This window comes from Pinus tabuliformis, chromosome 7, assembly GCF_031772625.1.
Source record: "Pinus tabuliformis cultivar Carrire ecotype Pingquan chromosome 7, CPIR1, whole genome shotgun sequence".
Lineage (NCBI taxonomy): Eukaryota > Viridiplantae > Streptophyta > Pinopsida > Pinales > Pinaceae > Pinus > Pinus tabuliformis.
The window spans coordinates 570,387,798-570,399,697 of record NC_142293.1 but is presented as its reverse complement, the minus strand read 5'-3'; positions in this window follow the sequence as shown (position 1 = coordinate 570,399,697).

The window sequence follows — 11,900 nt, the reverse complement described above, 5'->3', positions numbered from 1 at the left end:
AGACAAAGTATTAGTTATATATCTCTGTGTATACCACCGCTTTAAAGTCTTCGTCAATGGATGCGCTATGAGCACTTGAAATTAACCACTTGCATCAGATGTGATACAAATTTCTTCACCTGGTTGAAAAAGCCATGAGCCTGCAGACCTTCAGATACATTGAAAAAGATCGTTGAGGCATATTGTTTGTCACCGTGAGTTGAGCCAAGTAAGAGTTAAGTTGATTTGGAGAAGCTATGTTGTGAAGAAGTACGCAGCTAGAGAAAGAAGGCAGATAGATGAGCTTTGAATTCACTTGAAAGTGGAAGTGACGGGTGTAAAAGCTGTTGTACCTGCAACGTTCAACTCATATGTGAAGCAAAGACGACCTAGAAATTTGGTGAATAGTTCCATAGGAAAAGGTTTAAGAAAATATTTGGTTTTATAATGTCATTTTCATTTAATGAACTTGTAAAGTATAATGTGATTAAAAAAAAGGAAATCTAAAGGGTTGAGAAAGTCAAGGCAATAGCCAACCCTGTATGGGAAAGAGTTGAAAACTAAAAGGTAAAACAATGCATTGAAATTAAAATGCATAAACGAATGTATAGATCAACCCATTTTTCTTCTCATGGCAGATGCAAAAATAGCAAAGGAGGTTTGGGATAGTAACTTTTTTTTTTCTAGTTAAGACTAACCTAAGTACCCACAGAGATTTGAACCAGTGACTTATCGAAAGGAGTGCCGCACCCATTCACCCTCAATCCAAAGCCCCGTGGGCATCCTTCAGAGTATTTTTGGTGTAAAGTAGAGTAATAAATTCGAAGATACTAATATTGTACAACCTCTTATAGTAGTGATTGAAGATGAAAATGAAGATGGCTCTGTAGCAGCAAAACTACATAAAGGTGAAGAGTTTGGTGAATCCCACTTGAAAGTGATCACAATGTTGATGGTGTATTACAAGCAAGACCTGATTTTGGCATAAATAATTCTACGAATGGAGAATCAATCAGTGAAGTGGATCCAACAATTGAAATTATTGATATTAACTTTGACTAAGAACAATTAACTAGTGATGCGTGGTTGCACATGATGCAAAAGAAATGACTTATTAGTATGTTGTTATTTGGTGAGATAAGCCCATATGTGTCTTGGAAATGAAGTGGAAGACAATGTGTTTGTAGTAGTAGAGATTAGTAAAAAAGTGGGAAATGAAGATTATGACACAACTACAAAAGCAGAGAAAGGCACGACAAAGGAAGAGAAAGCTTTCATATAAACTTAACATTGATTTTGAGTGTGCAGAGGTTAGTGACAAAAGCAACAAATATTGAAGAAGAATTAAAGTTTCATGAAGCATGGCTTGCAACAATGATTGTTGCACGAAGTTAAAAATGAAAATGTCGATAAAATTTTCATGTATTAGAGTTCTGAAGAGAAAATTTTATTATGTGCTTATGTTGCAACAAATTGATGATAAAGAACAAACTATAAAAGATGACATGTGGCAGCGATCCAGATACTAGCAAATTTTTGAAGAAGTCATGGACAACCTGAAATTATTTTCCATGTTTTTATCATAAACAAAGATTTAAAGATGAAAGAGTTGCAATATTGAAATTTGGAACCTACAACAAAAAGGAAAAACTGAAGCCAGTTCAGAGGATACAAGATTCGGAAGAAAAAGAAAAATAAATCCAGCACACTTAGTCCAATAGACATGTTTAAATTATATTGAGTCAAGATTAAATTATTTAAGTTATGTTGAGTAAAAATTATGTTGGCGATCGTAATTAAGAAAAAGAATTAGAGACAAACGGACCGCCTCCGGCTCATGCACCGCCTCACCGCACACTACCCTAGTATGTTCAACACCGTAGGGGCATCACTGCCATGATTGTTTCAACCTGAAAGGGAAATTTACAGACATATTTTTTTATAAATATAGATGAGGCATAAAAGGGATATATAGCTCGAGTTGTAACGGATTTGTAGATGCTTAAACGTTTCACTGTTATGTAAATTATGTTGGTTTTGTTAGCAGTTATAGTTGCGTGTTGTTCTCTGTGTCTTTCAGTTGAGAGTTGTCTGCTTGGTCTTTCAATTTTATATTTATTTATTTGGATAGGAGAGGAAAATACATATTTTTACATTAAGATTTATTGGAAATCTCCAAGGTTTCTAGATAACATACATAAATTGATTTTGTAAAATCCTAGCAACTCCATATTGTTTAGGGTTTAACATCAAAATCTCCCAAATAGAACCATTTAAAAAATATATATATGAATTTTATTACAAATGTATATAATGTATATTTTAGTGTATGGAGAAGAAACAGAGATGCATAGGGATGGTCACTCTAAAATTCATAGAAAGAGCAGGCTTTCATGGATTCATAATCATTCACAATTTGCATTTTGAAAAAACAATATACAAATCTAATTTCATCTTCAGAAACTACTACGGAAGAATCAGCGTTATTTATTCTTTGAGAATTAGGAACGATATATTTGTAAAAACAAAATAATTCCAAACGAACCCATGGACTCATGTGAGTGCCAATGTGTCTCCCAATTTTATCAAGCGTGTATGGAGTATATCCAATTTTATAATTGTTGAATGTCCACCTGGTTCCCGAAAAGAGATGCGTGGTTTGGACAACTTCGGCTCGGCATAGACACATCAATCAATATTAACACAATATGCAATATTCATAAAGAATCAAAATCATGATTAATCTAGCATATTCTCTAATAAACATACTAATTTGTAAACATGATAAGCTTTTAAAATAAAAATGAAAGTTCCAACTTGAATCTATTTTCATCAAGCGGTTAAGTTATAGTTTTTTGCAATATTTCTGATCATTTTAAAAATGGTTCAAAGTCAGTTACATTTCTAAACATCAAATAGGAGGTGTACTCTCATTATATTTGGTTAATTATTTTTTAATAAATTAAATATAAGAGCAGATCAAAAAAACTGGAAAATCATTCATATACTATCTATATTATTAGTTGGATCATGTATTACATGAAGAATATTCCTAGATTATTAAATTTTGATCATTCATAATTTGAAATTTTTGAAATTCTTCAAACCCAATTCTAATATAGACCATTCCTTGCACTTAATTATAATTATATAAATTAAATAATTGGTATATTTTAATAAACATTAATCCATAGTAAATATCAAAAATACTTCTCATATTGTTTTTTTTTTTAGGTTAAGACTAAACTAAGTACCCACGGGGAATTGAACCAGTGACCTATCGCAAGGAGTGCCTTAACAAGGCACCCATTCACTGTCAATCCAAAGCCCCGTGGGCAATACTTCTCATATTGTTAATATATATATATCTTATTTAAATTATATATTTTTTAATTATAAAACTAATTCGAATACAAATTAAACATACAATACATTTTGAAAAAAAATGTAACAAGATTCTTAATCATGAAGATTCACACTCACTTTACCATCGAGATTCTTAATCTTCAATCAACTTTGTTAGAATACCATGGCTAATCAATACCACATGCCCAAAAAACCATAACTTATTTCATATTATACTTGTGCATAAGACATTTTTTAATTAATCAATTTAATTAAAAAAATGATAAGTTAATGTTGATAGGCACTAACCCATACTCAATATCCAAACCCACACTTCAGGACACATCTCAAATTGCTAAAATCTAAAAAATCATAAGAATTAACTAAATGATAACTTTATTTAAAATAATAATAATAATTATTATTAATGATAAAGAAGAATATATATATAAAAAACAAGATTCTTACAATGGAGATTTATCCTACTTTATCATTGACATTCTTAATTTGTAAATAGCCTTTGTTACAATACCATGAACAATACAATAACTTGTTAATATCACATTCCCAAAAAACCATAGCTCATTTCATTCTACGCTTGTTCTATAATATATTTTTTAATTAATGAATTTAGTCAAAAGGAAAAAAAACCTAACAACTTTGGAAATAAATTTCTGTCTTTGATATGTGTATACTTATAAGAATATTCTATAGAGGTTAAACCCCTACCATCCACCTTATAATTATTGATAATTAAACTAAAGTTCTGGAAGCCATATTCCAAAATAGACATGCATATTTGCACAACTACTTTTGACGTAAATCTCAACATTTAATTTGTGTATAATACTAAGAATATGTTACAATATTTCGTGAAGATTAAATCCCTACAATCCACCTAATATTTATTGGTAATTAAATTAAAATTATGAAAGTCACAAACATATTTGCCTAACAAAACACCAAAACATAAATCTACCTGGAAAAAATATATATGCCATGACTTAAATCAATTATTATTGTAACTATAATTTTTTCAGTTTTAAATTAATTTCAATTAATATTTAAAATAATAATAATAATACAAATTTTGAGCTTGTAGGTTCATTTTACAACCCACTAGGAGGCAATGTGTAATTTTGTCTATGGGCAACATGGAATTGACATGTGTCTTCTTAAATAAAATAAAATATTCTCTAAATAGAAAAAAATAAAAAATCACCTATAACAAAAAAACAAAAACCAATATGCTATGCATGTTGTTGAAATTAATGGAGAAATGTATTATTGGAGAGAGTCAATTCATTAGTTATGTGTAAGCCTTAGATTAGGATTTAGTTCCTACATTCTAGGAGTTTGTCCTAACTCTCCTAATTTCTTGTGAACTATATATTATTGATGTTTAATGAGAAAGGTGTAGAGTGTTCTACAGTCTCAAGGTGAAGCTCCTCAACTAATAAGTTTAATGAATATATATTTTATCTTCCATTTTTAACATGGTATCGGAGCTTCAGGGTTGAGTGAGTCAAAGCCAGAGTGCTTTGGTGATTGGGTGAGTGCTAGGGCAGGTTTGTGGCCCTTAGTGATACAAAGGAGACCTGGAGCTTCAGGGTTGAGTGAGTCAAAACCAGAGTGCTTTGGTGATTGGGTGAGTGCTAGGGCAGGTTTGTGGCCTTAGTGATACGAAGGAGACCTGGTGGCGAGGAGGCAAAAGTGCTAAAGTATAGCACGAAGATTTCTTTTTTTTTCTGAACATAATTTGAAGCAGTGTTGGATTAATAGTTGGAAGTGGCGCTGCCCTAGCTTTGGAGAAACGCGGGATTTATAGCTAGAATTCGTGCTTATCACCCTTTACTCTATGCGATTTGCCTCCGTGCGGGCCACCAATGCAGATTTGACCAGAAAAAGGGTGTTGCTCTAAGTCGACGTGGACTGAATTGGCCCGTTGGCTGTGTGGTGCACGTGCAGAGATTCCAGAGGTTGGTGTGCTGTTGCGTGCTGGTAAATCTGTCGAAGTCTGTGTGCTAGTGGGTTTGTTAGCTGTTGTGTTAAAGTGTGTTACTTGGTGTGGGGACTATTCGTTGGAGCGCTTTGTCGTGAAGGCCAAGTCCAGATTGCATTCCCTCATCATTTTCTTCGACATTGTGAGATTTCCATGCAGATAACCGGTTTAGAGATCGTGGACTTCGAGCCTGTGATTCACGAAGGGATCAAAGGGCATGATTCGTAGCTTCACAGTGGTGGCAGGTGTGGTTGAAGTCTGCAGCAGCATGTGATTGTGGAAGGAGGATCCAGACCATTGTGTTCCTAGTCAGTGGTGTCGTGGATCCGATGGACCAGTGAGATCAAAGGATCTGGGGTCGCAGTGTGTAGAAGGGTCAATCCATAGCCATCGTGGTCTCTGGGCACAAAAATGAAGTGAAGGCGCAACAAATTTGTTGTAGTCGCTGATGTCGTGGATCTACTGTGAAGTCGTTGTGTGGAGGTCGAATTGGAGGCCAAGCGGGTGCAGCGATGGCAGCTTGCGACAGCCTGCATGTCTATTCGTTGGTTGGCTCCTTATTCAATTGTTGCTTGGTGGCCCCTTGGTGGCCGAGATACACAAATCCAGCGCAGGACTAGTGGATGCGTGCTGGTGCAGCAAGGCCAAAGTGGCGCCTTGACGCACTGTCTTTTGGCTGCCAAGACCTATAGAGGTGATCGAAGGTGATCGAAGCAACCCGATTAGAACTCTTTAAGGCCGGATTGAAAGAAATTTGAGATCCAAGTGTAGTGCAGTGGATCTGGTGTGGTGCCCATCGCGGGGTTGTGGCGTGCAACTCGATCACTGAGTAGTGGATGCCATCTTGTGTTTCGTTGTGGAGTAACATTGTGGTATTAGATCGTGCGGATCCCTAGTATTGCCAACAAATAGGTGAGTTGTGGCTTCTATAGTAGAGCTTTTTTAATATTGGCTCGAGAGACAAATTGGTGAGTTGTGGGTATTGTTCAAAATTTTTTTCTTTTGAATTTGTTTTTAAAGGGTTATAATTTTAAAGGAAAACATTGTGGTTTGTGGCGCTTATCTGAGGGTACACCATTTTGTTTTAAGATCTAGAGATAGATTCGTCTTCTTTCCATTGTTGGAGGTGGAAAGGTTTTTTTGAGGTAGTCCTGTCAAGATGAATAACTAGATGGCAAAGGCATACCTGAATGAGAGTAATAAGATCAACGGATCAAATTATTCTAATTGGAAATTTAAGTTGCAGACCCTGCTGGAGGGGAAAAATGCATAGGCGATTGCAAGCGGTGATGAGTTGAAGCCGACCATAGCTATAGGTAGAACAACAACAACAATCCAAGACTGAGAAAAGAGGGATAACAAAGCAAAAGTGTTGTTAAAATTGTTAGTGAAAGATTGTATTATCCCTCACATCTGAGAATGTAAATCAATAAATGACATCTAAACAACTCTCAAGGACCTGCACGAGATCAAAAACACAAATCATTTGCTCATTTTAAAGAGCAATATTCTCTCCATTAAAATGGAGGAGAATGAATCAGTGGTTGTGTTCATCTCTTGAATTAAGGAACTTAGAGGTAAGTTAGGTGACATAGGGGAGACAGTGTCAAACACTGATCTCGTCATGATTACCATGAATGGTATGACTGATGACTATCAGATGTTTATCACAAGCTTGAATGCGAGAGAGAAAGCCCCCAAATTTGAAGAATTGATAGGGATCGTGATACAAGAAGGAGAAAGCCATATGAATCTGAAACCCCAGGGTTCAGGACTAGCTCTCATGGCGAAGAAGAAACCCTTCATAAGGAAGGAAAGTGCAGCATAGAAAGGCGGAGGTACACCACAAAGAAAACCACCTCAAGGTATGTCTTCAAATAGAAGTGATTCAGGACCCAAATGTTTTTATTGTGGTATAGTTGGTCACATTGCTAAGAATTTCCATAAAAAGAAGCTTGATGAAGGTCGACATAGACATAAGAAGCATGCAAGGAACTTTTCTGATGAAGATCAAAATCAAAATCTCAGATTATTTGTATCTGATTTTGCATTCTCTACTGAGGATGATGAAGAAGAAACTTGGTTTGTGGACTCAGGAGCTTCCAATCACTTGCCAGGTAACATACATTGGTTTTAAAATTTCAAAGAAACCAGCAGTGGTGCTAATATCTACCTTGGTGATGATAGAGGGTACCAAATCAAAGCGTATGGTAATGTTCCTGTCATTTTTCCTGATGGAAATATTATACATATTCAAAATGTAATATATGTACCTGGAATAAAAAAGAATCTGATATCTGTTTGTATGATAATAGATCAGAATCTTATGGCAGAGCTTTTTAAGTCTTATTATGTTATTAAAGATCCGTTGGATCGTATGAAGCCAATTGCATGAGGTATTCGAGTGGGTGGATTGTATAAGTTGAATAAAAGAAGAGCACCACGCCAAGTCTTGACTTCATCAGTTATGACTGCAAAGAACTTATGGCATCAAAGATTCTGTCATATCAAATTTAATGAACTGCTACTACTTCAAAAATGAGGTATGGTCAATGGTATTCCTATATTAAGGAATTTTCATGTTGATTGTGAAGTGTGTGCTCTTGGGAAGATGCACAGAGATGATTTTCCTGTAAATTTAGATAGAAAGAAGATAGATATACTAGAGCTTATGCACACTAATTTGTGTGGGCCAATGAAAACAAGGTCATTAGGAGGTGCCTATTATTTCTTTTCTTTTTTATGATTGCATGAGATTTACTTGGGTATATTTTCTCAGAAAGAAGAGTCATACTTTTGAATATTTCAAAGAGTTCAGAGGCATGATTGAAAAACAGACAAGAAAAGTCATCAAAATTCTCTGCTTAGATCAAGGGGGAGAACACAAGAAGGTTGGTTTCATCAAATATTGCAAGGGCCATGCAATAGTTTAGCATTTCACAGTACCCCACACTCCTCAATAGAACAAGGTTGCAGAGAGGAAGAACATAACCCTTTTGGAGTGAACACGAAGCATGTTAAAAGGTAAGAACATGTCTAATGGCTTTTGGGAAGAAGCAATAAATACTGCAATATATTTGAAGAATAGGATCCCAACAAAAAGCCTTGATTTTAAAACTCCATTCGAAGTTTATTATGTTTTAAGCTTGCAGTTAATCATTTAATAGTTTTTGGCTCCAAAGCTTATAGGAAGAAATTGGATTCAAACGCCATTAAATGCATTTTTGTTGGGTACTGCAAGAGCCTAAAGCTTATAAATTGTTTAATCCCTCCACTCATAAAGTGTTTTCAAGTTGAGATGTAGTATTCCATGAGCATATTGATGGTGGAAACCATGATAGAGGCAATGAAGATTGGCACATGCCTTTGCTGGTGGAAGATGGAAGTGATGAAACAAGAGAAAACCATTAGTAGCAGGAGAAACAATAGAAAAAGGAAGAAGAGGATGGTACAGATGCAGTTAGCAGCCAAGTCCACCAAGGGATGATCAGAACTTATTTGAAGCCAATCCACCACTCAGGAGATCAGGTAGGGAAATTTAGTTACCATCAAGATATAGGGATCATGCTCTTATAACTAGTATGTTAAATGTTGTTAAGCCCTCTAATTATAAAGAAGCAAGTCAATATAGTGAATGGAGGGCAGCCATGGAAGAGGAATATGAGTCAATACTTCAAGATAAAACTTGGGATCTAGTTGAACTAGCTAAAGGCAAACAACCCATTGGTTTAAAATGGTTATACAAGCCTAATTTTAAAGCAGATGGGAGAATAGATAAATATAAAGCTCGGTTGGTCACAAAGGGATACCTGCAGAAAGAAGGCATAGACTATGAGGAAACCTTCACCCTTGTAGCTAAATTAAACACAATTAGAATGTTAATTGCTTTAGCTACTAAACATAATTGGATGATAAACCAACTAGATGTGAAATTTGCATTCTTAAATGGGGAATTAAAAGAAGTGTATTTAATGCAACCTGAAGGATTTGTTAAAGAGGGGGGAACATTTAGTCTGTAGATTGAGGAAAGCATTGTATGGACTAAAACAGGCACCCAGGTCATGGTATGATAAAATTAATTCATTTTTCCTACAACATAGTTATAAAATAAGCAAGAATGACCCTAATATATATATATATATATATATATATATATATATATATATATATATATATATATATATATATATATATATATATATATATATATCGTGTTTGATGAAAATGGGAAAATTGTTTTGATTTCTTTATATGTAGATGATCTTATCATTACAGGAAATGTTGATGAACTCATTAAAGAAATCAATGAGAAGATGTCACATGTTTTTTAGATGAAAGACCTTGGAGAGTTACACTATTGTTTGGGTCTTGAAGTCTGGAGGGATTCTGGTCAAACTTTTTTGTCTCAAGGAAAGTAGTTGAGGAGCTTATTGAACAATTTTAGAATGGATCAGTGCAAAGTTGCCTCAATGCCTTTACAATAGAATGCCAAACTTCATAATAATGATGATTCTAAGGAGGTTGATGCAACACTGTATAGACAGTTGGTTGGGAGTCTAATTTACTTGACTACAACTAGGTCGGATTTGTCTTTTGCAGTCATTATATTGAGCCAATTCATGTCAAAGCCTCTTGAGAATCATTAGGTTGCAACAAAACGCGTCTTAAGGTATCTTCAAGAAACCTTAGACTTTGGTATTAAACATACTAATTCATTTGATGTTAGATTGACAGGTTTCATAGACTCAGATTGGGCCGCAAATTTGGATGACTGATGATCCATAATAGTTTATGCATTCAACATTCGATCTGGGGTCATTGCATGGAGCAACAAGAAGTAGAAAATTGAATTGTGTCCTTGTCTTCAGCAGAACCAGAGTACCAAGCAATGTGTGCAACAATGTGTGAGGCAGTTTGGTTGAGGAGACTTCTCCATGATGCTAGAGAAGAACAAAAAGATGTAATAGTTATCATATGTGACAACCAGATCTCAATCAAACTTGCAAATAATCGAGTGTTTCATAAAAATACAAAGCATATTGACACATTGTTTCACTTTGTTAGGGAGAAGGTCTAATCAAAGGAAATTCATATTGAATATCTTAATACTTGTGACAATGTTGCGGATATTTTTACCAAGCCTCTTGGAAGAATTAAATTTGAGTTATTAAGGGAGATGTTAGAAGTACTAGTGAACCCTTTCTCCATTAAGGGGGAGTGTTGAAATTAATGGAGAATTGTATTCTTGGAGAGAGTCACTTCATTAGTTATGTGTGAGCCTTAAATTAGGATTTAGTTCCTACATTTTAGGATTTTTCTCTAACTGTCCTATTTTCTCGTAAATTGTATATTATTTATGTTTAATGATAAAGGTGTAGAGCTTTCTGGGAGAGGCAGTCTCCATGTGAAGCCCTTTCTTCGAGAGGCAGTCTCCATGTGAAGCTCGTCATGTGAGAGCTCCTCAGTTTGATGAATATATCTTTTGTCTTCCATTTTTAACACATATTTAGTTAGTTGTCCACATTACGTACCATAATTTCATATCCAATTTAAAATGAGATAAAATAATTAGAAGTAAAAAAATGCTTAACCCTAATATTTTTCAAAAATATTTCAATGCATGATTTAAATGAACTATATGAAGATCTATGTTAACTATGTTGGTATCAACTTTATATATATATATATATATGAAAAGACAATGTTAAGAAGATATTTTAATGTTCTTTATAATAAAATATTCAATGTCCAAAACAAAAAAGTAATTAAAAATAATATCAAGTACTTATTAGGAATAATAAGAAAGATATACATTCAATTTTTAATATAAAATTAATATGACATTTACAAATATTTATAATAATAATTAAAAAATCACCATGACTTATCAATAAAATGTTTTAATTCGCAGGGTTAATTAATATTGATAAATACCTAAAATATATATCAATCACAAAAATAAACATTTTAATGTGCTCAATGTAATTCTTGGATAAAATGTCTCAATGCACTTTTTATGTAAAATATTTTATTGTCAACTATGTATATATTATATATTGTTAGAAAAAATTATGTATATATCATATAACTTATAAAGTAATTGAAAAAAATAATGTTATGTAAAATATTTTAATGTCAATTATGTATATATTATATATTGTTAAAAAAATATGTATATATCATATAACTTCTAAAGTAATTGAAAAAAAAATATTTTTTATGGTTACAACATTTTAAGTAGTCTCACTATTTTCAATTTTGGTTTTTATGGTTAAAATGTTTGGAGTAAGCTTACTATTTTACTTTTTAGTATTTTTTTTAATCTATTCCAAAATCCAACAAAAGTATTTTGTACTTACAAATTCAAGATATATGATATATAGCACTCGAAAATACAATGAAAAATTACACATTGTATATAAATATAACCATTACATATTCGTTAGGATTTATCAGACTTACAAATTTAAGATATATAATATATAGCACTAGAAAATACAATGAAAAATTACACATTACATATAAATATAACCATTACAGATTTATTGGGATTTATCATAGAATGAGAAGATAC